Source organism: Micromys minutus, assembly GCF_963924665.1.
Source record: "Micromys minutus genome assembly, chromosome: 5".
NCBI lineage: Eukaryota > Metazoa > Chordata > Mammalia > Rodentia > Muridae > Micromys > Micromys minutus.
In genome coordinates, this window is record NC_137974.1 from 27,240,115 (window position 1) to 27,260,648 (window position 20,534).

Here is a 20,534-nt window from a genome sequence, read left to right on the forward strand (position 1 = left end):
TTCAGTAGCTTTTAGCCTTCAGTACAAGTTTTTCTTTTGTTTTGTTTTTGTTTTCAACTGGCATTCTGAGATTTCCAAGTCTGGAGTTGGAGGAGATTTTTTTTTTTTAAACCACTTTCACTCAACTGATAGTAGGCTGCCATTTCAGACTCCAAGTTAGGAATGACCTCTGCACCACTGATTCAGACAGGATGCACGTCTGAGTAATAAAGCACTGCCCTGTGTGTTTACTGGCATGCTGATAGTCTATGGGAATGCGTGTGTTTGTGGCAATAATTTTTGTTCTAGCAAGTTTGACTACTTCGGTACTTAGTGAGTTGAAGGCTGTGTATGTGTGTGTGTGTGTGTGTGTGTGTGTGTGTGTGTGTGTATGCACATGTAGAAGCCATTAGCTTTGGCTACTTTTTTTTTTTTTTTTTTTCTTGGCCTGCAGTAATCTGGTGCATCAACCAGATCTTACTTATCTGAATACAGTTTTAGAAATAAGCTGCTTTCCAATACAGAGAAATTAACATTTAGGGTTTTCCCTCATGCTTATCAGTATTAACTTGTGTACTTCCTTTTATTTGATATTTTATGTATTTACATTTCAAATGCTATACCTTTTTCTGGTTCCCCTCTCTCTCTCCTATCCCTCCTCCCCTGCTTCTATGAGGATGTTCCCCCTCTCTTCCACCCACTCCCACATCACTATCCTGGCATTCCTCTACACTGCGGCATCAAGCCTTCACAGAACCAAAGGCCTGTCCTCCCATTGATGTCCAGCAAGGCCATCTTTTGCTTCATATGTGTCTGGAGCCATGGGTCTTTCCATGTGTACTCATTGGTTGATGGTTTAGTCTCTGGGAGCTTTGGGAGGGTCTGGTTGGTTGATGTTGTTCTTCCTATTATTCTCCAGTTTATTTGTTTGAATCTGGAGTTGACTGGTTTGGTGGGGCTGGTTGGACAGTGAGTTCCGTGGATCCCTTGTCTCTATCTCCCACATGTGGGGATTTTGAGGCTCACACACCTGGCTTTTTGCCTGGGTTCTAAAGGATGTGATCTCAAGACCTCAGGCTTGCAGGCAGGCAGCAGACAGGCAGGCAGGCAGGCAGCAGGCAGCAGACAGGCAGGCAGCAGACAGGCAGGCAGCAGACAGGCAGGCAGCAGACAGGCAGGCAGCAGACAGGCAGGCAGGCAGCAGGCAGGCAGGCAGGCAGGCAGGCAGCAGACAGGCAGGCAGGCAGCAGACAGGCAGGCAGGCAGGCAGGCAGGCAGCAGGCAGGCAGGCAGGCAGGCAGTTTTCCAACAGAGCCAGCTCCTTGCCTGTTCGCATACTGTTTATTTTAGACATATATTATCTTGGCTTAATTAACAGTGAAATGGGCACAAAACCACCCCCTCTTTAAAAAACATGTTTCTAAATTAATGAAAAAATTGGCTAGATTTCTAGGTGATTTTGGCTTTTTGAGTCTTATCTGTGGTATCCAAACAGTTTTTTTTTTTTTTTTTTTTTTTAAATGCTGGTTAGTATTCATAAGGACTGCTAAGCTGCATGTACTAGAATATGTAGCAAAGGTTGTTACTACATGAATATCTGTAGCCCTCATTTGCTCTGGCCTAATTATCTCTGTGTTTTGAACACACGTCATCTAGGTAGTGTTATCAGTTATCCATCTCCTGGTTACTCATCTTGTGGTAGCAGTCTTGGAAGATGGCTGAGGGAAAGATTCTTAATTCCTCAGTGAAGTAAGGTTTGTTTGAAGATAGTCTCACTGGGTGTGTCCCTGAATAGTCAGTCTTGTAGTTCCCCTCTTTGGAATGGTCCCAAGTTTCTGCTCTGTCACCCTTGGCCATGCACATAACTTCTGAGTGTATGCCTTGGTGAACATGTGGTTCAGGTCACAGAGAAGCTTCTCACAGTGGTATCAGGTCACTGCCCCTACCCCCAAGCCCCCTTTGCTTGTTGCTTAGAAAACAGAAGGAAAATGTTCACCTGTTGCTTTGAGAGGGTCTTGTTGTATTTTTAATTCCTTTGGGACTAGCTTATTGCCTAAAAGGTCCAGTCTTGAAAGACTCATTCACTAGTGTTGCAGTAATTATTAAAAAGTAAAGTTCTGGGCTGGAGAGATGGCTCAGTGCTTTAGAGCACTGCCTGCTCTTCCAGAGGTTCTGAATTCAAATCCCAGCAATGACATGGTGGCTCACAACCATCTGTAATAGGATCTGATGCCCTCTTCTGGTGTGTCTTAAGACAGCAACAGTGTACTTATATATAATAAATAAATAAATCTTAAAAAAAAAGTAAAGATCTTTGTCCTGCACTGGTGCCAGGCTGGTTGTATGGCACTGTAGTAATCTCTATCTCAGAGGCTCCAGGCCACCTCTATAAACTCAGAATCAGTTCATTCCATCTGTCCCTGCTGCTTCTGTCCCAGGTGGATACGACTGTCCCACATTTTCTTCCCTCCACTGCCTGGCACAATCATGACTCTAAAACCCAATAGCTTTTCATGTAGGTTTATATATTGAATTCTCAATCCACAAACCCTCTACACAATAAGATTATATCCAATAGGCAAAGATACAAACTGCCCTTCTATATGAGATGAAAGACCTATGGAATCTCTTAAAATATTCATATCTACCTAAGGCCAATTAAGACCACCTGGGTCCAGATCACCCTTCTCAAGCTCCATCTTGATTTCTCCCGGATTCTTCTCCTCTTCTGTTTTCCTACCTTTTCTCCGCCCACCTCTCCACTGTCCAAGCATGTATTGACAACATAAATGTACATACTAGAATAATAAGTTAGTTATACAGATATACAATAGTTATACACTACTCTTAGCCGTGGAGAGTGACGTTTAATGCAGAGGACAACACAGAGAGGTATGCCTCTTCTCACTGATGTTTATTGAACATGGTCATGTGCTAGAATGAGGACTTCTACATAGAGGCCAGCGTGGGGGCTCCCTGGGACATCTAGGCTTTGGTGGGATGGAAAAGGTGATTTTTGTTTATTTGCTTTTATTTATTTATTTATTTATTTATTTATTTATTTTTGCTTTGCTTTGTTTCTGGTCCTGAATGTATGACAGAGGAAAATGGCTTCCATATGACTTCCCGGGCCAATCCCACCTGCTGTGATGAGCAACTTTCTCTGGAGGCCAACATTCTCCAATTACTTTGTAGTTTCAGCTTCTCATGGTTGTGACAAGTCCCCAAGGAAAAGAGCACCTGAAAAGAAACAATGATAGCTTTAGGCTCACTGCTTCAGAGGTTTGCATCCGAGGTTGACTTGCTGGTATGTGCTCTCTACAGTTTCATAGCAGTAAAAGGGAAGAGCTGCTTACTTCATAGTGGTGACCATAGTGCCAAGCATGGGGTAAAAGGAGCAGGGATGAGATACATTAGCATAGGTTAGACCACACTTCCTCCTTGTCATCACTGCCTGACAATGTCATCGTGTTAAGAATCCATTGAGCGATTAACCCATTGGTCAAATCAAAGCTCTCAGGATTGCAATTACTGCACTCTATAGCCCACTAACAGACCAGCTAGCCCAAAGTGGATCTATAGGGAAATGATTTCTCATTCAGATTATAACACTCTTACAAAATCTAAGCAGACTTTCCCAGTTCATGTAGTTATTTCAGCACTCACAGAGAATAATAAACAGGCAAGAACATGAAAGATTCTGTTAATAAAATGTATTGAAATCACCTGTCCTAATATTAGGACACATAACAAAACCGACATAGCACAATACTTTAAAGTGTGGCTTGCTTTTAATAATATGCATAGTAAGTGGATAAAATAAAAGTTCAGCAATATTTCATATATGTTAAGAATATATGTTAAAATTGCTGGGAGAAAATGGAGACGAGGTGAACCAGTCAGTTTGTGGTCTTTGGGTAAATGGTTGGCCGTGAGTCAATTAAAAACCTTACTGTCTATGAGGATGTAGGATGTAGGGAGAAATGATTTAAAAAATATTTTCAGGTAGTTTAAAATTCTAATCGTTGAAAGGAAAGAAAAATGAAAACAAAAAGTATGTCAAAGATCTGGGGCTATAACTCTGGAGTAAAGTAGACAGTTCGAAAATTTCAGTCAACAGATGAGCGAAACACGTGACCAAATTCATGACAAATGAAAAAAGTAGTCATTTATAAATAATGGCATCTCTATTCTCGTTAGTAAGAATTAGAGTGCCACGTGATCCTTCTGCTGCTGCTGTAAGGTAGTGAACAATGTAAAGTGTCTTTAAAATGATGGCTGTCGGGGCACGGCACAGTGGTCAAGCATGTGCTTCTGCCTGAGTTCACAAGACCCTGGACCTAAGTCCTGGAACACCCCTAAGAGCAAGAAAATGCTGTATTGTGGATCAAGCTCTGCATCTGAAAATGAACGCTTGGAGATAAACATGTCTCAGAGACATAATTTTCGTCTAAGACCTATCAAATAACTATTTCACCCAATTAATACATTTACAACTTAAAGAATATTTCCCCCGGTTGTCCTTCTTTTGGGAGTTTGACTACAGGTAGAGGAAGAGAAACAGCTTAAAGCCTACTCATGGAAAATATTAAGAACAAATGCCTGAAACATAACATTGGTAGACATTGTTCTTATTTTTCTTTTCAAATCAGACCACCTTGAACTTGCCACATAGCTGAGAATGGCTCTGGAGTCCCAGCATCATAGGCGTGTGCCACCACGCCCAGACGATGCTTAGGATGGAACCCAGGACATCATGCATGCTAGGCAAGCACATTACTAGTGAGCCACATCCCCAGTCTGATTAATATTTTTAATCTCCTGAATTCTTGAGGCACTGTGGAAGATTACACAATAGGCGTCTGACATTCAGAGGTGGAAAGTGTCACTGTTGTTGGAAGTGTGAGGGAACCAAGAGTTAGGTACAGGGATGATGGTGAGGATGTGGGCTGGTAGATGTTGCCACATTCCTTTCCTGATATATAATTGTGTTTAACACTAATGCTTTCATTTTCAGAAACAGAAGAAGATAAAAGGGGGCTAAAAAATATGCATCACACTATTTTTATAGTGGCAAAAATTGGGGAACATGTGTATTATAGTATCTCAGTTAGTGCCGTATTTTATATGTATATATAATATATAAATAGTATCATAGCATCAGAGTATCATTCAGAGTAGTTTCTCACCAGCCTTCTCTCTCCATACCATAGATTTTTCATAGTTTCACCTTTTCCTTTATGTAATGTAATGTATTATATTTCTATAATATAATATTAATAATATAATATTTCTATAATGCATTATGTAGCATAATATATTATGTGTCTATAACATTATGTATGTATACTATGTACATAATATATACATATCTGTATATATCATAATAATATGTTATTATATTGTGCTATGTAAAAATAGTACATTACTAGACCTTTTTTATTTTTATTTTTTTAAAGATTTATTTATTTTAAGTATCAAATCCCATTACAGTGGTTGTGAGCCACCAAGTGGTTGCTAGGAATTGATTCTAGGAGAGCAATCAGTGCTCTTAACCACTGAGCCATCTAATAGTACAATGTAGACCCTTTTCAGAATGGCTTCTTTCAGATAATAATATGAATTTAATTTGTTTCCATATCTTTACAGTGCTTAATAGCTCATTTTGGTTTTGGACTAAATGATATCCCATTTTAATGAGTGGGCCATTTTTTTTTTTAATTCTAGTCTACCTAATATGAGAGGACATCATGATGGTTTTAAGTCGTAATTATGAATAAGATTTCTCTTCAAGGTCAGCCTGGTCTACAGAGCTGTGTGGCCATACTTTGTCAACTGATTTGGTAAACACTGAGGAGTATTACTGCTGTTCATATGGTCAGAATATGTTTAGTTCCATAGAATCTGGCACACTGCCTTCCAAAGTGTTACATTGCTTCCTTCTCCCACCAGCAGTGAACGGGCATTCCTGTTGCTCCATGTCTTTGCCAACATTTGGTGTTGTCAGAGTACTGATGTTGGCCTTTCTTAGAGGTTAGCTTTCATTTCCCTGATGATATTGGCATATGGAGGCTTTTTTATTTCTCATAATTTTCTTACCTGTGCATCTTATTTGATGGAATTGTTAAGATCTTTGTTTCTATTTTCAGTCAGTGGTTTGTTTTGTTTAAACCCGATGAGAATTCGTTATGCCTCTTGAACATAGTTTTCTCTCATTCTGTCTTCTTACTCCCCTGTCAGCATCTTTTGGAGAACGAATATTTCAATTTTAATGAAGCTTAGCCTATCAGTTGCCTCTTACACAGTTTTTTTTTCTGTTTTGTTTTTTTTCTCTTAGGATAAAAGGTGTGTGATGTATGTGTTTTCTCTGTGCGGTCTGTGTGTGAATGATGTTTGAATGGTGTTTGTTCTGATATGGTATAGGAAAGCTCCTCATGTTCGATCTTGGTCTGTAATTCCCGAGATTTCTCAGAACCAGAAGAATCTGCTGTCAGATTCCTGAGAGTTGATTCATGCACTTAAAAAAACCTGAAATAAAAACATTACATCACTTCCTCCTTTTCCTTTTCCCCTTCCACCCCCGCCCAATTACCCTTTCTTGCTCTCTCTCAAATTCATGGCTTCTTTTTCTTTAATTGTTGTTCTATAGATTCTTAACTGTTCTTCGATAGATAAATACAGCTTAGCAGAGGAACAGGAAGTCTGCTGTGAGATTACATCTCCTTCCCAGAAATGTCAGGAAAACTGCACCTCTGAAGTCTCACCAACATTCCTGCCTAAACAAGACAGAAGAAAACAAGGATGACTTAATAGTTATGCTAACATGGAAAAAGGGAGGTCTCACAGGGCAAGGGACTATGGGCAATTAAGGACCGCTGAGAGCACCCCCTCTCCCATATTGGTTATCCAACACCAAATGCTGAGCCCCATATACACACAAATTACATTATTTAGCTGTTTCCTGCACTCAAATGGGTTTCAAGCATACCTATGAAGCTCAGTAGAAGTGGCATCATGGGAAAATGACAACACCTGTTTTGGTTTTGACTTTCTGTTCTTCCACATGGTTACCCACCTCAGCATTTACTGCTAAATTTTAATTTTTGTTAAAGTTAGGCATAGCATTTATTAATCACTTGTACTTGAAAACACTAATGCAGTCATAAAGTTTTATACCAATTGCTTTTATCCTTTATAATTTTAGATGACAAATGCTGGTTATCTTACCCATGAGACTGTGGTATCTGACTACCTGATGTGCTTTTATTTTAAAATATGAACGCAGAAGAAGCTATTGACTTATAATCTTGACACCTTCTGAAAATAACTGAGCCTGAAAATAAAATGACTGCATCTGACGGTTTACTCGACAGACCAACTTTAACAATTTAGGAGAGAACAATACAGTTTAATGTACCCGGAACACAGACCACACAGAATCAGTATTGTTGGTTAAAAACAATTATGGCATTTCATTGAAGCAAAGCCATTTTCTTTCTTTCTTTTTTTCTTTTTTCCAAATTTACTTGTTTAAAGAAGATACAGGGTTTGAAAAGTTTACAGGAACTAAAAAAATCAGATGGACTTCAGAGCTTTTCTCTAATCACTCATACTTATTTGTTTGCTGATCCCTGCCCAGGGCTGTCTTTAGTAATCGTTCAGATGTCTAATGAGCAGAATTCATGTTTAAAATAAAAGTAAGCAAATAAAATAATACCACTGGTGATATTGGTGATAATCAGACAATCAAACAACAAAACAATACTAGTATCTTCGGTTAGGAAGAAGTGAGATCTTTACTGTGCCTTTTCCGTGGGATGGGGATATATCTCAATGAATAGAGTGCTCATCTTTTATGCAGGAGCTCCTGGGTTCATCCTCTGCTCTGCCTAATTCAGGCAGTCTGACAAGTCAGGGAGATCAGAAGAGTAAAGTCACCCTTGGGTATATATAGCAAGTTTGAGGCCAGTCTGAGCTACGTGGAACCTTGTCTTCAAATAATCATAAAAATTAAAAACAATAGACCTAATCATAAAAATTTGGCAATGTGAGAGATACACATTTATATCATTGTTGTTAGAACAACATTAGCACAACCTCTAACAGCTAACATTAGAAATTTGCTTGAGTGGGTGACTATTAAGATAACCCATAGGTCACCAAGTCCTTCAGTGTATCAATACATTCTTCCATGAATGTCTTTCCTTTTATTTTGAAAATCTTTGCAGACAGGGAGTAAAAAAGATATCCCAGAATTTTGTACTTTGGCTGAAGAGGAGGGAAATGAAGTTTGGCAGTTAGAACTTTTTTTTTTTTTTTTTTTTTTTTTTTTTTAAAGATTAGCTAACAATAGAGTGTCAATTTAAGTTCTTAAAAGCTTTCATGTTTGAGCCATGTCTAGTTTTACAGATGGCTTTCTGAGTGTCACACCTGCATAGGAAAGTCAGGATATATCCACGAAGAGAAAGGTCTGTGCATAGAGCCAGTGTTCTAGCAGAGTTCTAACAACAGTTCTTTTGGGGGGAATAGACAATGTCTTTGGGAGCAAAGGATGAAGAAGAAAATGTAGACATCTTGAGACAATGCTTAGTCCATGTGAACAACAGTAACAACAACCAGAATAAGAGTAGCTTGCATATAGCAGGAAGTTATTTCTCTCAGTGCTGGGACCTAGGAAGTCCAAGATCAAGGTGGCTGCAGATTGGGTGTCTGGTAAGGGCCCACTTCCTTTATATGATCACATCTTCTCTTGTCACTTTGTCAGCGCAACTTCCCATAATAGAAGGGCAAGGCCTATTGACTGAAAGCACTAATCCCAGTCAGGAAGTACAGAGTCATATCTTGCCACCTCCCAAAGGGCCCTGCCCTCTGTTTGAACATGAGAGTTTTAGGAAAGTCACAACTATCCAGACCATAGCAGTGGAGAAGCTAAGGAAGTTGCTGAGGCAACTGTGAGAGTACCCCAAGTTGTTTTGTGTTCTAGTTTTAATCCTACCAAAAGAACCCTGTGACTTGCTAAGCAAGCAGTAGTTATGTTGAAGAGAAGGCCTGAGAGGGATAGAGATGTAATTCTACTCAGGGCTGGAGGGAGGGAACAGAGGGTTGCAGGGCCAAGAACATAGGCCATTGGAGCATCTGGAACTTTATCCTGTAATCTGATTCTTGCTTCAGAGCTAGTGACCTGAAGTCAGTGTCCCTTTAGAAAGCCCACATGTGCAATTCAAGAACACTTACTGTGCAAAGCATTTCTGTTTGAAAGGAGAGTGTTTCTGTACATGACATTTGAATTTCCTTTAACTTGAGACCCTACCTGTATTCCATTAACTGTGCTTAAATTCATGTAGATCTCATAAAACAGTTTTTTTTTATCCTTGCAAGAGATATCCTCAGAGTTCTTTCTTGAGAATTATAATTCATAACTCACCAAGTGATTTGCATGCTTGGTATTTGTCAAAACTGCATCCTCCTCTCCTCCTTAGCCCAGTGTCTATAACTGTGAGCCTTCTGATGGATAAAATAAACCAGTGTTTTCCTCTAGTGACTCAGAGTTTGGAGACTGTGTGCTCTCCAGAGGGCTGTTCTTTTTCCTCGTGGCTATTTCCGTGTTTGCACACATACAAGAAGGTTGAGGAGTGGGAAGGGGAGGCTAATCCATTGTGTCCTCTTCAAGTCAACTCTCAGGCCAGACCTGCAGATGGGGGTGGAGTTGGTTAACTCACCATAGGGTGTCTGTCTTTGCTGTTTACTTACTCCGTCCCTTTTGTTCATTGACCATAATTGGTTTGATTATTCATTTCAGAAACTGGATAGAAAATGCTCTTGAAATTACTGACACTATATGTCAAAAGTGATAAGTCCTGTCAACATGTAAACAGAGGCCAGGTCAGAGACACCAGTGACTCAGAGGGTGAGGCAGGAGTTTATGACCCGTTCCCCTGAAAGGACAACAGTGCTCAGTCTTTCCTGAGATGCTATATGACTCCTGTGCACGTTAGCCTCAAAGTTATGTCAGTGAAAAATTATATTCTAAGAAAAACACTACACTAAAAAAAAAAAAAAAAATTACCACTGTCAAGGTAGTGGTGAATAGCTAACCGAAAGAGTGTTTGAACTACTATGTCAGAACTGTGTTGCTCCCAAGCAATGCATCATGTACCAGCTCGCCTATGTATTGCTGACGGTCATAGAGATGCAGAAATTACCAGGATTATAGAAGCAGTCAGTCAAGAGGGAAAAACTAGAGGCATTAATGAACAGTTGCCATTTGTTATTAATCTGCTTAATTATTGTCTAGACCCTCAGTTGTTGAATAAAGGAAAGCAATGTGGTCAGAGAATAAAAGGGCTTCTTAGATAGATGGCTGGCAATGTACACTTTGAAAACTAGAACCCACAGAGTTCCAACTGAGGGTAACTCAAAGCTGAGGGACTGGGGCTGGGGTATATATAGCTCCAGAGTAAATATATAGTACTTGCCTAGAACACTTGTGTCCCATTTCCAGACACCCATCCCTAAAGCCAAGGGGGTGGTTGTATCTGTAAGGAGACATTGTCTAAAGATCTTTGTGTGAACAGGCTCTGAAAAAGAGAAAAGCAACTCTTGTTTGCCAGGCTAAATCTTCATAAGCCAGTGTTTTGTGATTTTTGAATCCTGTTGAACAACATTCTGAAGGCTATTAAGTTGAGATGTTTTGTCTTTTTTATTCTTAGCATACTCAAATGTATATAGAAATCTCTGGAATTCGGGAGGAGTCACATTCCATAGTATACCCCCACCCTCACCCTTCCAAAAAACGTGCCCATTACAAAGGATATACAAGGGAAGTAAGACAGTTTTATTTCCTTTTCCTTCTTTGCTGTTGGACCTCATCACAGAGTAAAAAATTGCTTGTTTGGGGGATGAATTGTAAAACAGAATCCTCCCCTCCACTATTTCAAGATACTGTTCTGTGACAACGATTAATGATTAATTACCCAAGCTAAAATTAATGGGAAAACATTGAAGTATTAAATTATTCCAGTCTGTATGAGTGAACAAAAAGAATGAATACATCCTGATGGAGATTTAGAGGCAGAATCATATCATCAGAGTGCTCGTCAAAGAAGAGTTTCTTTTCTAATGCTTTGGTGTATGGAGGCATAGATAGCTTTGCAATGTGTGTCAGATTAACTGAAATGTGCTCAGTATTAGGTTCCAGGGTAATTTGAAGGCGTTCTGGTACGTTTAGCTTCCACCCAGTCATTCCACTCTGGTATCAAAGCAATCAGTCATGGGCACGAATGAGTTACCAGTAAGAAATAGTCAATTATTTGCTTGAGTTCCTTGGCACCCTTTGCATGTGAACCAGTGTGGGTTGGAGGCCATCTTTCAAAACAAGGACCCAGATGAAAAAACAAAACAAAACAAAAAAATCCCATTGAGAATTATGAATAGGGAAAAAGTATTTTTAGGGCCAAGTGAAAGGAATTAGGATGAGTCTTTTTTTTTTTTTTTTTTTTTTTTTTTTTTTTTCTTTTACTGTGAATTGAAACAGAACCAAATTGTGTCTCTGTTTAATACATGTGAAATTACTTCTAAAGGCATGGGCTTTGGATATAAAAGTGTGATCCAAAGGACCCTAACATCCTTTTGTGTTCTTTGTTTTGTCTTTGTCTGTTTGTTTTCTGATTGGCCTCTGGCTCAGAACAACACATTTGGAATAAGAGCTAAGTTACTCAGAAGTTTTGAGACGATTTCAAAGAGCACTCAAATCACATTGACACTTTTGTAATTGCCTGTGTTGTTTATTTACTTTCAGTTTGATTAATAAGCTCAAACCTGGTGTCATTAAGAAGATCAATAGACTGTCTACCCCAATAGCTGGTCTGGTAAGTAATCCATTATCTTTAAAACTAGTTTTCTTCATTTTCATTTTATTTTTAAATCAACAAGTGACAATTACACATATTTTTGGGTACAATGTTATATCACTCTTTTATTGTCATGAAATATAATGTGTTATATATTTCAAAACACCTAGCAGAGAGGACTTTGAATGTTCTCAATTTAAAACTGTCTTTGAAATAGAAGGAAGTGTCCAAAGTAAGCTTTCCCATTCACAAGTACTGTCACTTTAAAAGGAGTGGCAACCATCTTTTAAGGTTCCCTTCGAAGCTTCATTCTGTTTAGATGCCTTTGTTTTAACTTGTTTGTCTTTGTGCTGATTTTAATGCTTCAAAGTCTGGGTATCCTTCTCCTCCCTTCTTTCTTCCACAAAGTTGCTCTTGAGTTGCTTCCGTTCTTTCTGCAGCTCTGCATGCCATGCTTTCTGCTGACCACCGTGGCTCCTCCAGTACCAGGTGTTCCCTGGCTGTTGTGTTTCTGCCGTTAGGGCTCAGGTATTAGGCTCACTCAGCATGCAGAGCATAAGAATATCTGCAGGACAATCAGGGCCCACTAACCCTCTTAAGGTGCGTCATGGTTCCTGTTGATGTACAATGTCTCTACTTCTGTGTCAGGGTCACGGTGTATAAAAAAACACTGGGGTTCTCAGGTGCCTCCCACCTTTATTTTTACTACTATCATGTTTTGTGGTGCTAGGAATAGAACCAAGGACCTTTCCCTTTCTAGGCAAGCATTCTAACTGTCAGCCTTACTTTAAATTGAAGACATTTTTTAAGTATCAAGAAATACTACACACTTTCATCATGCGGTTATTGAGATGTTTAAGACACTGTGGACACTCATAATAACTTGAGTCAATACCTTTGGAAAAACTTACAATGAAATAAAATTGATGAAGAATCTTCCAGAAGATTCAATAAGCCTTATCAATCAATACTTGTAGGATAAAGAAATGGTCCAGCAGTTAAGGGCACAGAGTCCCTTAAGGGTCAAAGGTCCTCAGTTCAGTGCCCATATCACGTGGTTCATAATCACCAGTAACTCCAGCTTCAAGGATCTGACACCCTCACCTAGATTCCAAGGGCACGTGTACTCATGTACACGTATCCCCTACCACATGATTAAATTAGAAGCGATAAAAAGAAATCTGCTGACAGAAGTCAGTTAAAAACATCTCAGAAAGTACTGCAAGTAATAACTGGAATGTAAAATCAAACTAATTATCTATGGGATATTCAATGCTCTTATAATAATCTATTTAAATTTTTTTTGGGCCTTTCATGAGTTTACAGCTGTGGCTAATGGCCTGGGTGGCCACAGATGACTATGCCCAGTCCCTTGGTTTATAGGAGGTATCAAAAGCTCATTAAAACCTTGACAGGGCTAACATTGGCCAAGTATTTATTATTGGAAAATATCTGTCTGGGAGCAAAGGAATGAAGTGTCAAGATTTCTGTGAAAATTAGAAATGCATATAAAGTTCTCAGTGCTGCTGGTTCCAGTACTGACATTTTCCCCTCTAACCAAGTTTTGTTTTTTTTTTTTTTTTTTTTTTTTTGTTTTTTGTTTTGTTTTTGCCTCTATTCTATATCTGTCATGAATAGGGAGCTGACCTGTAATTTGTACTGTCTTAAATTTGGTTAGGTAAAAATCCTACCCTACTCCACTCACTTTCTCTCATAAACACATATACATTTTATATTCTCGCAGTTATTCAAAGAATAACATTAAAGGATGTGTCCCTGAAGTCTTTCTAGAAGGAGCAGTCAGCTTAGTAAAATAAATACACTTTTTATGAAAATGGTTTATAAAGCAACCTCTACAATAATACATGTATGAACTGTATTGAGTTACACTGTCTTTTTCAGCGTCCTGAGTTATTCTTAGATAGTTTAATTTTTTTGATTTTGAACTTTCATTTCTTGGATCAATTACTGGCATTTTCAATGACATTAGCCTTTGATCTCAAACACACCCCAAGAATCTGGAATGCTTGAATTGTGGTGTTTGTTGCTGTTGGCTACTGTTGGGTTTATTCAGTTTTAAGATTGTCTGATTAGATGCAAACACAAATGTATTTTATTTTTAAGCCCCAAACCCTCTCCAAGTATTTCTATTTCAAGCATCAAAAAATTCTCTCCAGTTTGGATTTTATCTTTAGTAGCAAAACTGAAATGTATTTCCTCTGTGTTAAATAGAATGCTTTCCTAAGCACAATGTGCAGTAAGTGCCTTTCATTGGGCTATGGGTGTGCAAGAGTGACAGTCAGAACAGAAGTCTAAGCCCAACTGCTTTGAAGCAAGCATCGTGCCTTCTCTGACTGCTGATACTTGTCACAATAGTTATCACAAAGCATGAGAGGTGGAACCTCAGCATCCACCAGGAAAGGCTTGGCATGAGGGCTGAGATGCATGACCAAGAGTTTGAGTAGCAAATCTTCAATGCATGGATGTTTGTTCTTTTAACAAATAATTGGGGCCTATTGGGCTGAGTATTTTTCTAGAATGGAGTTTTATAAGAGAGGACAAAGGGGTATGGGCTTTGACTTTCATGTCGGGGAAGGAGAACCACACACATCAGTTATCAGATGAGCAAGAAGGTACCCCAAAGTGAATGTGCGACAGAGCAGTACACTAGATCAACACCCACCATCATGACACAGGTTTGTGAAGACCACACTTACTTAAGGATTACGGAAGAGGCCTGAGTGTTTGACATTTGGACAAGAATATTCCAGGCCAGACTTTTCAAAGTACTGAGATTTATGTTCACAGGATCCGACACAGTGACTGATGCATACAGGAGATAAAACAAGTAATGAGCCACGTTTTTATTTTGTAATTTAATAGGTTCTAGAATTTAGTCTTCGGTACAGTAGACCTATAGGTTGAATGGACACTCCCCTTGCCCTGAAGACATACAGAAGTTCTAAGCCTCAGTACTCCAGAATGTATCTGTATTTTAGGTGAATGATTTTTATAGATGTGGTTGGTTGAGAAAAGATTATCCCAGGGTAGAGTGGGCCCTTAATCTGAAAGGTGTACCTAAAGAATGATGATTGTGGTAAGACATACAAAGAGGTAGAATATCATATGAAGACAAGATTGAGGTGGAGTACCTCAGTCCAAAGAACACCAAAAATTGCTGATGAACTTCCAACATCTAGCAAGACTTGGAAGATTTTCAGAGACTTCACAGGAAGTATGAGTCTCCTGACTGATCCTAAACTCTTGCCTCACAACAGTAAGACAACAAATAAGGACATTTTTGTTGCTTTAAGCTATGAGGTATTTCATATCTTGTTGTGGTAACCATAGGAAACTTATACACATAGGTTTTCTCAGTGAGACACTTTAGATACAACATCCAGTCCAGGAAACTGATGTTGATACAGTCAAAAAAACCTTAGTCAGATTGTGCCTCTGTGTTGGTGTGTGTGTGTGTGTGTGGAGGGGGGGGGGGGACAGACAGAGAGAAACACAGAGACAGAAACAAAGACGGAGAAAAAGAGAGACACACCCAGACATAGAGACAGGTGCTTGTACACAACTCGAGTGCAAGAGACAGAGGCAGACAGGCAGACAGACACTCATGTGTGTGCACGTGTACACACACACACACACACACACACACACACACAAACAGGTCTGTCAGGTATCTGAAGCCCTTCATTTGGATTTTACCAGCTTTTAGCACACTGCTTTTCTGAGTATCGAAGCCTGGAGATGTTTTCAAGCCTAGTCAGGTGAAAATATTTATTTTGAAGATACAACAGATGCCTCTTGTGGTAAACCAGTGTTCAACCATAAACATACCAGCTCAACTTACTTCACTCGTGTTCCCAACAGGAATCTTTGTTTGGCATCTCTGATCTGAGGTTCAGAGAATTCTGAATGGACCGTGCCTTTCTCCCTCTGGCTATCAGCAAGGCAGAGAATGTGTTCCTTGGAGAAAGTTTGTTTGGGTATATAGTGTTTCCTGTCCTTCCATGACTCCTTCTTAAGTCTCTTTAGCTATACTTTTCCAGCTTGTGGGAGCTATGTATGAATTACATCTACTTAGGTTTGAAACCCAAAGCAAGAGACTTTTCCTTGGAGATGGGCCTGTGAGCATTTCATGGAGTATGTTCTGAGCTATGAGAAGTGGCAAGAGAAGCAATTGAAACATTCATGCCATCGTTTTTCTTAGGAGGTCAGAGAATATGTCTTCTTGTGTGTTCTAGTGATAAGGCTGGTCTCATCTGACTAAGTTTTAAATTGTTTATTTAAATTAATTGTTTAATTAATTTGTGTGTGTGTGTGTGTGTGTGTGTGTGTGTATTTGTATTAGGCTTTTGCATGATCTGAGTGTGGCATTAAAGAAGTTATTTTGTACTAGTTATTTCTTTCCTGCCATGTAGGTCTCTGGGATCAAACTCTGGTCACAAGGCTTGAGGGCAATGACCTTTAGCTGATCAAGTCTTACATCATAATCATATTCTTCTTATTTCTTCTCTGCTTTTTATTAATCACAAAACTGCTTAACATAGAAAAGAGACAAAAAACTAACTAATGCAGGAGTTAGTTCATATCTTCTAAAAAACTATGTGGCGCTAAGTGTGGCTATGCGCAACCTACCGAAACCCAACGCCAACATTGTGGGAATTAAAAAAATGTTCAAAAACAAAGTAAAACCCCAAGGAACAGGCAACATATCCTGCTGGTGAAAAGGGCTGTTGAAGCAGAATAATGTAGCATGGGATACGTTAGCCCACACGAAACACAATATGTGTAGAAACAGCAAGGAAGTTGTTAGCCCTGAGTTTTTCTCTTGGACACCTGACTATGTATTTGTATATAAATCAAGTTGTAAACTGCAAGTAAATCAAGGCTTCTCACCCTCAGCACCACTGTCACCAGGGGCGGATAATTCTTTATTGAGAGCTCTGCTTTGGGCACTGAACATTCTTTAGAGGCATTTCAGCCTCCAAGACTCACTATAGGATAAAGCACTTTCCTATCACAGGAAACAAGACTTTGCCATTGACCCCTATGGGATAAAACCATCCCCGATTGAGGGCTATGTCGCTGAAGTTGAAGAAGCAACTTGGTGAGTACCAGGCCTTTCTACAAGGATCATGTGACTGATTCTGCCTGTGGACTTCATTTCCTTCTCTCCACCAGCCCCCTTTTCCATTTCAATTTATGATTTCCCTTTGGAAGGTATTGATGCTTCAGAATGCTCAGCTGGACTTATTTGCTTGAATATGCGGGCTCTGTGGAAAAATTCTTGCTGTGTCCAAATCTGTATGAAAATAGGGCCTAAACTGAACATGTTTGAGGTAAAGAGGTAAAGAACTACTTTTGTGCTCTTGGCCGATATGGGGTTCATTCTTATAAATCTGATACTCAGGAAGTTGAGGCAGGAGGATCTTGAGTTCAGCCAGGGCCTGCTTAGGCTCCATAGTGGGTTTGAGGGCAGCTTTAAACTATCTAGCCCCATTGTGTTAAGTCTTAAGGGTAGAATTGTGCACAGGGTGGGCATTGAAGTTGAGAAGGCAGATTCCTCATTGGAGGAAACCAGCAAAGATCCCAGCTAGTGGATACTGTTAGGTGTGTTCATTTCTCTTGCCTGTCATGGTTGGTCCAGGGACAAAGGAGGCCTGGGTCCTTTCTGACTGCTGTTTTTCTAGTTGGGTTAACATGTGGCTGTGTGACACTATCACCCTTATCTGCCACTCTCCCATGCACTGGGCGTCCTCATCAGGAATGATGTGACTCAGTGGAGTCTCATTGTACCTCTGCTTGTTCTTTCCCAGAACGTATGCAAACTTGACCCGGGAAGCTGCTGTCAAGGAGACACAGATAGACCTTGCTGCTTGTGTGTGTGGACTGACTCTGTATCACTACCACCCACCTCCTTTTTTTCTCTCTGCTTTAATTTTCTTCTCAGGAAAGAGTGAAAACGTGTAGGCAATGGTGCTTTTGTTCTGTTACCACAAGTAAATCTAAAGTGTGAGAACTGGAGAGTAAGTATTCTCTGAGGTAGAAAACACCCCAATTTCATTCCCCCCCCTTCTACAGTGGGATAATTCGAGAAGTACAGATGTAAAGAGCTAAAGGAAACAAATGTCCCTGATTATGTCTCTCTTATCCAAACAAGACCTTAAGTCTTCTGGCTAGCTACTGACCCTCTGAGTCATCCCGTAGGTCCTTTGACTTGTTCCTGATACCCAGAGATGATGTAGTGTAGCAAAGCAGGAAACTCCTGTTTTATTTCTAACCACAATTTGTTAATCACCTGCTGGCCCACATTCAGGAGCATTTCCCCAAGAGCTCCCCAACCTGCTTGTTTTTAAGTCTGAGATCCTCATTTATATGTTAAGTTTCTGCCTTGGGGGCAGCTTCTTTTTTCTTTTATAACATCAATGAATTAGAATTGCCAGAAGCAATACTCTAACTTGTAGAGTTTTTAAAAAAAGTAATTAATCCAAAAAAAAAAAAAACAATTGATTCAGTATTTGAGTAGGATTATCTCATAGTTTCATTCAAATAAACTTGGAACAGTCCCATTTAAGGTAATTTTTGTTATGTAGAAATTGTCAGTTGGGGAGCAAATGGCTGAGAAACAGAATAAAAGGTTTGAAACCAATGTGAGGCACTACTCCCTTGATAAGCCTCAGGAAGGCCCTCCCTTCCTGAAAACATTTATTGAATGCTTACCGGTGAGGTCAGGCCACTTTCTCACACTTGGGACAAGGCTACAAAGAAGGCTGAGAAAGTTACTCTCTGGGAGGCGACATTCCCTGCAGTGAGGTGAGAGCTGCTTCTGGCGGGTGTTGATGAAATAATGTTTTGATACATGTCAATAACTCCAGGGAAGAAAATACAAGGCTGCCTTAGTTGCCAACAATTATAAGGGGTGGGGGTGGGAGGGTGGAAGGTGGGAGGTAGGGAGGGTGGTGGGGGGCTGGATGAGGTGGCTCTGAGGATTGATCTTTGGCAGGTGGGAGTTTTCCAGACCTAAGGAAGAGAGTAGGGATTTATAGAAAGACTTCGGTCTAACAGGGGTGAAGAGGGGTAGGTAAGCCAGACTACAGGAAGCCTCGTAGGCATAGTTGGGAGTCTAAGGGGATATTCTGAGAACAATGTGATTTGTTGTTCTGAGGCTAGTCGTTCCTGTGGTTGTGGGTGCACCGTAACTGTGAGTGTACATATTGAAGCAGTGTAGTGTGTTTGAAATGGGTGGGTTGTATGGCGTGTCTTAGACCTGAATAAAACTGCTGGAGCATGTTACTGTTGCTACTTGAAGTACAGACTACAAGAAACCAGAAAGAGGGAGAGCCGTTTGTTTCACTAACAGTGATGGCTCTTTTTCTATATTAGCTTGACTGTGATATGAGATGACTAGATATTTGGTCAGCTGTGGTTGCTGGCATTGCTTATGAGTGTGTGTTTAGATGACATTAACATTTGAATCGGTAGCTTAAGGAAAGCAGATAGGATGGGCCTTATCCTTCAGTTGAAGGCTGCCCTGTAGAAACTTTTATATTGAGAGGGAGCTTTTCTGCCTGCCTGAGGAGCCACACAGGCTTTTCCTTCTTTTGACTTGCACTGAAGGACCAGTCAACTTTCCCACTCTCCAGGGTTGTCATACTTTGGAATAACCATGTCATAATCATCTGTAGCGGTAAATATTAGAAAATGACAAATGGTTCCATGCACCATGCCACACTTCCCCCTGCTACTGTTCCTGGCAGCCTCTCTGTCTCCAGCAGTGGCTGTCCTCCTGTGACTCTCTGCCTTCATTCTCAACAACCACCCCTTGTGGTTATTGTCACAATTCCCAGTCATCTGACAAAAATCAAAACTCTAGAAGCTTGTAATTTATCAATCAGATTTATATCAGTAAATTCTCACTCCACAAAATGTCCACACAATAAACTCAGAGCCAATTGATATTGGTATAAACTGCCCACCTAGATAAGACAGATTGTCCTACAATAATTCATTCCTTATAAGATATTTATAGCTACCGGTGGCTATCTAAAGCCACAAGGGTGTGGATTATCCTTTTCCTCCTCCATCTTTGCTTCTCCTCTTCTATCTATCTTGCCTTTCCAAAACTCTGTCCCCACCTTTCTTTTTCACTGCCCAATCATGGGCCTTTCCTTACCCTGTGCCTGTCCTAGCCTGTATATAGACATCAACTACAATCATCCTGGCAGGAAGCAGATATATCTACTGATAGCCCGAACTCAGACTTTAGAATATATAAGCACATTCTATTCTTGCCAAGAACAGATCTGATTCCAAAACCAGAGAGTGAAATGTAGGAGACGGTAAAAAAGCAAAAAGAACTAGAATATTGATTTAGCACTCGGCACCTGAATACTTAGGCTCCTATTGTAAATTGTAACCTGAATTGCTTGGTGATCATAGCTGGGAAGTGTCTCACATAGAGAGCAACTAGACCTGGACCAACCCAACTGAAAGCAAACAGTTTCACAGCAAACATTCCCTGAACATCTCAGGTCTGGATCACACAGTCTTGGATCAATATAGCCTAAAACCACAACTGTGGCAAGGAATCTCTGCAACTCATGTGCAGCTCTGCCTCTGATTTAGAGGCGGACTTGACTAGTGTTATGTTAACTTGACACAAGTTAGAGTCTTCTGATATGAGGAAACTGG

At 40.0% G+C, this 20,534-nt stretch overlaps 1 protein-coding gene across 1 annotated transcript in view; it reads left to right on the top strand.

The window, feature by feature from the left end:
* The first annotated feature begins 18,623 nt into the window (after window positions 1–18,623).
* Window positions 18,624–20,534, top strand: part of LMO7 (LIM domain 7) — a 111,292-nt gene continuing 109,381 nt past the window's right edge. Inside the window, exon 1 of the mRNA XM_080916988.1 lies at window positions 18,624–18,656. The gene's annotated coding sequence lies outside the window, so the exon portion shown is untranslated. The remainder of the gene's footprint in view (window positions 18,657–20,534) is intronic.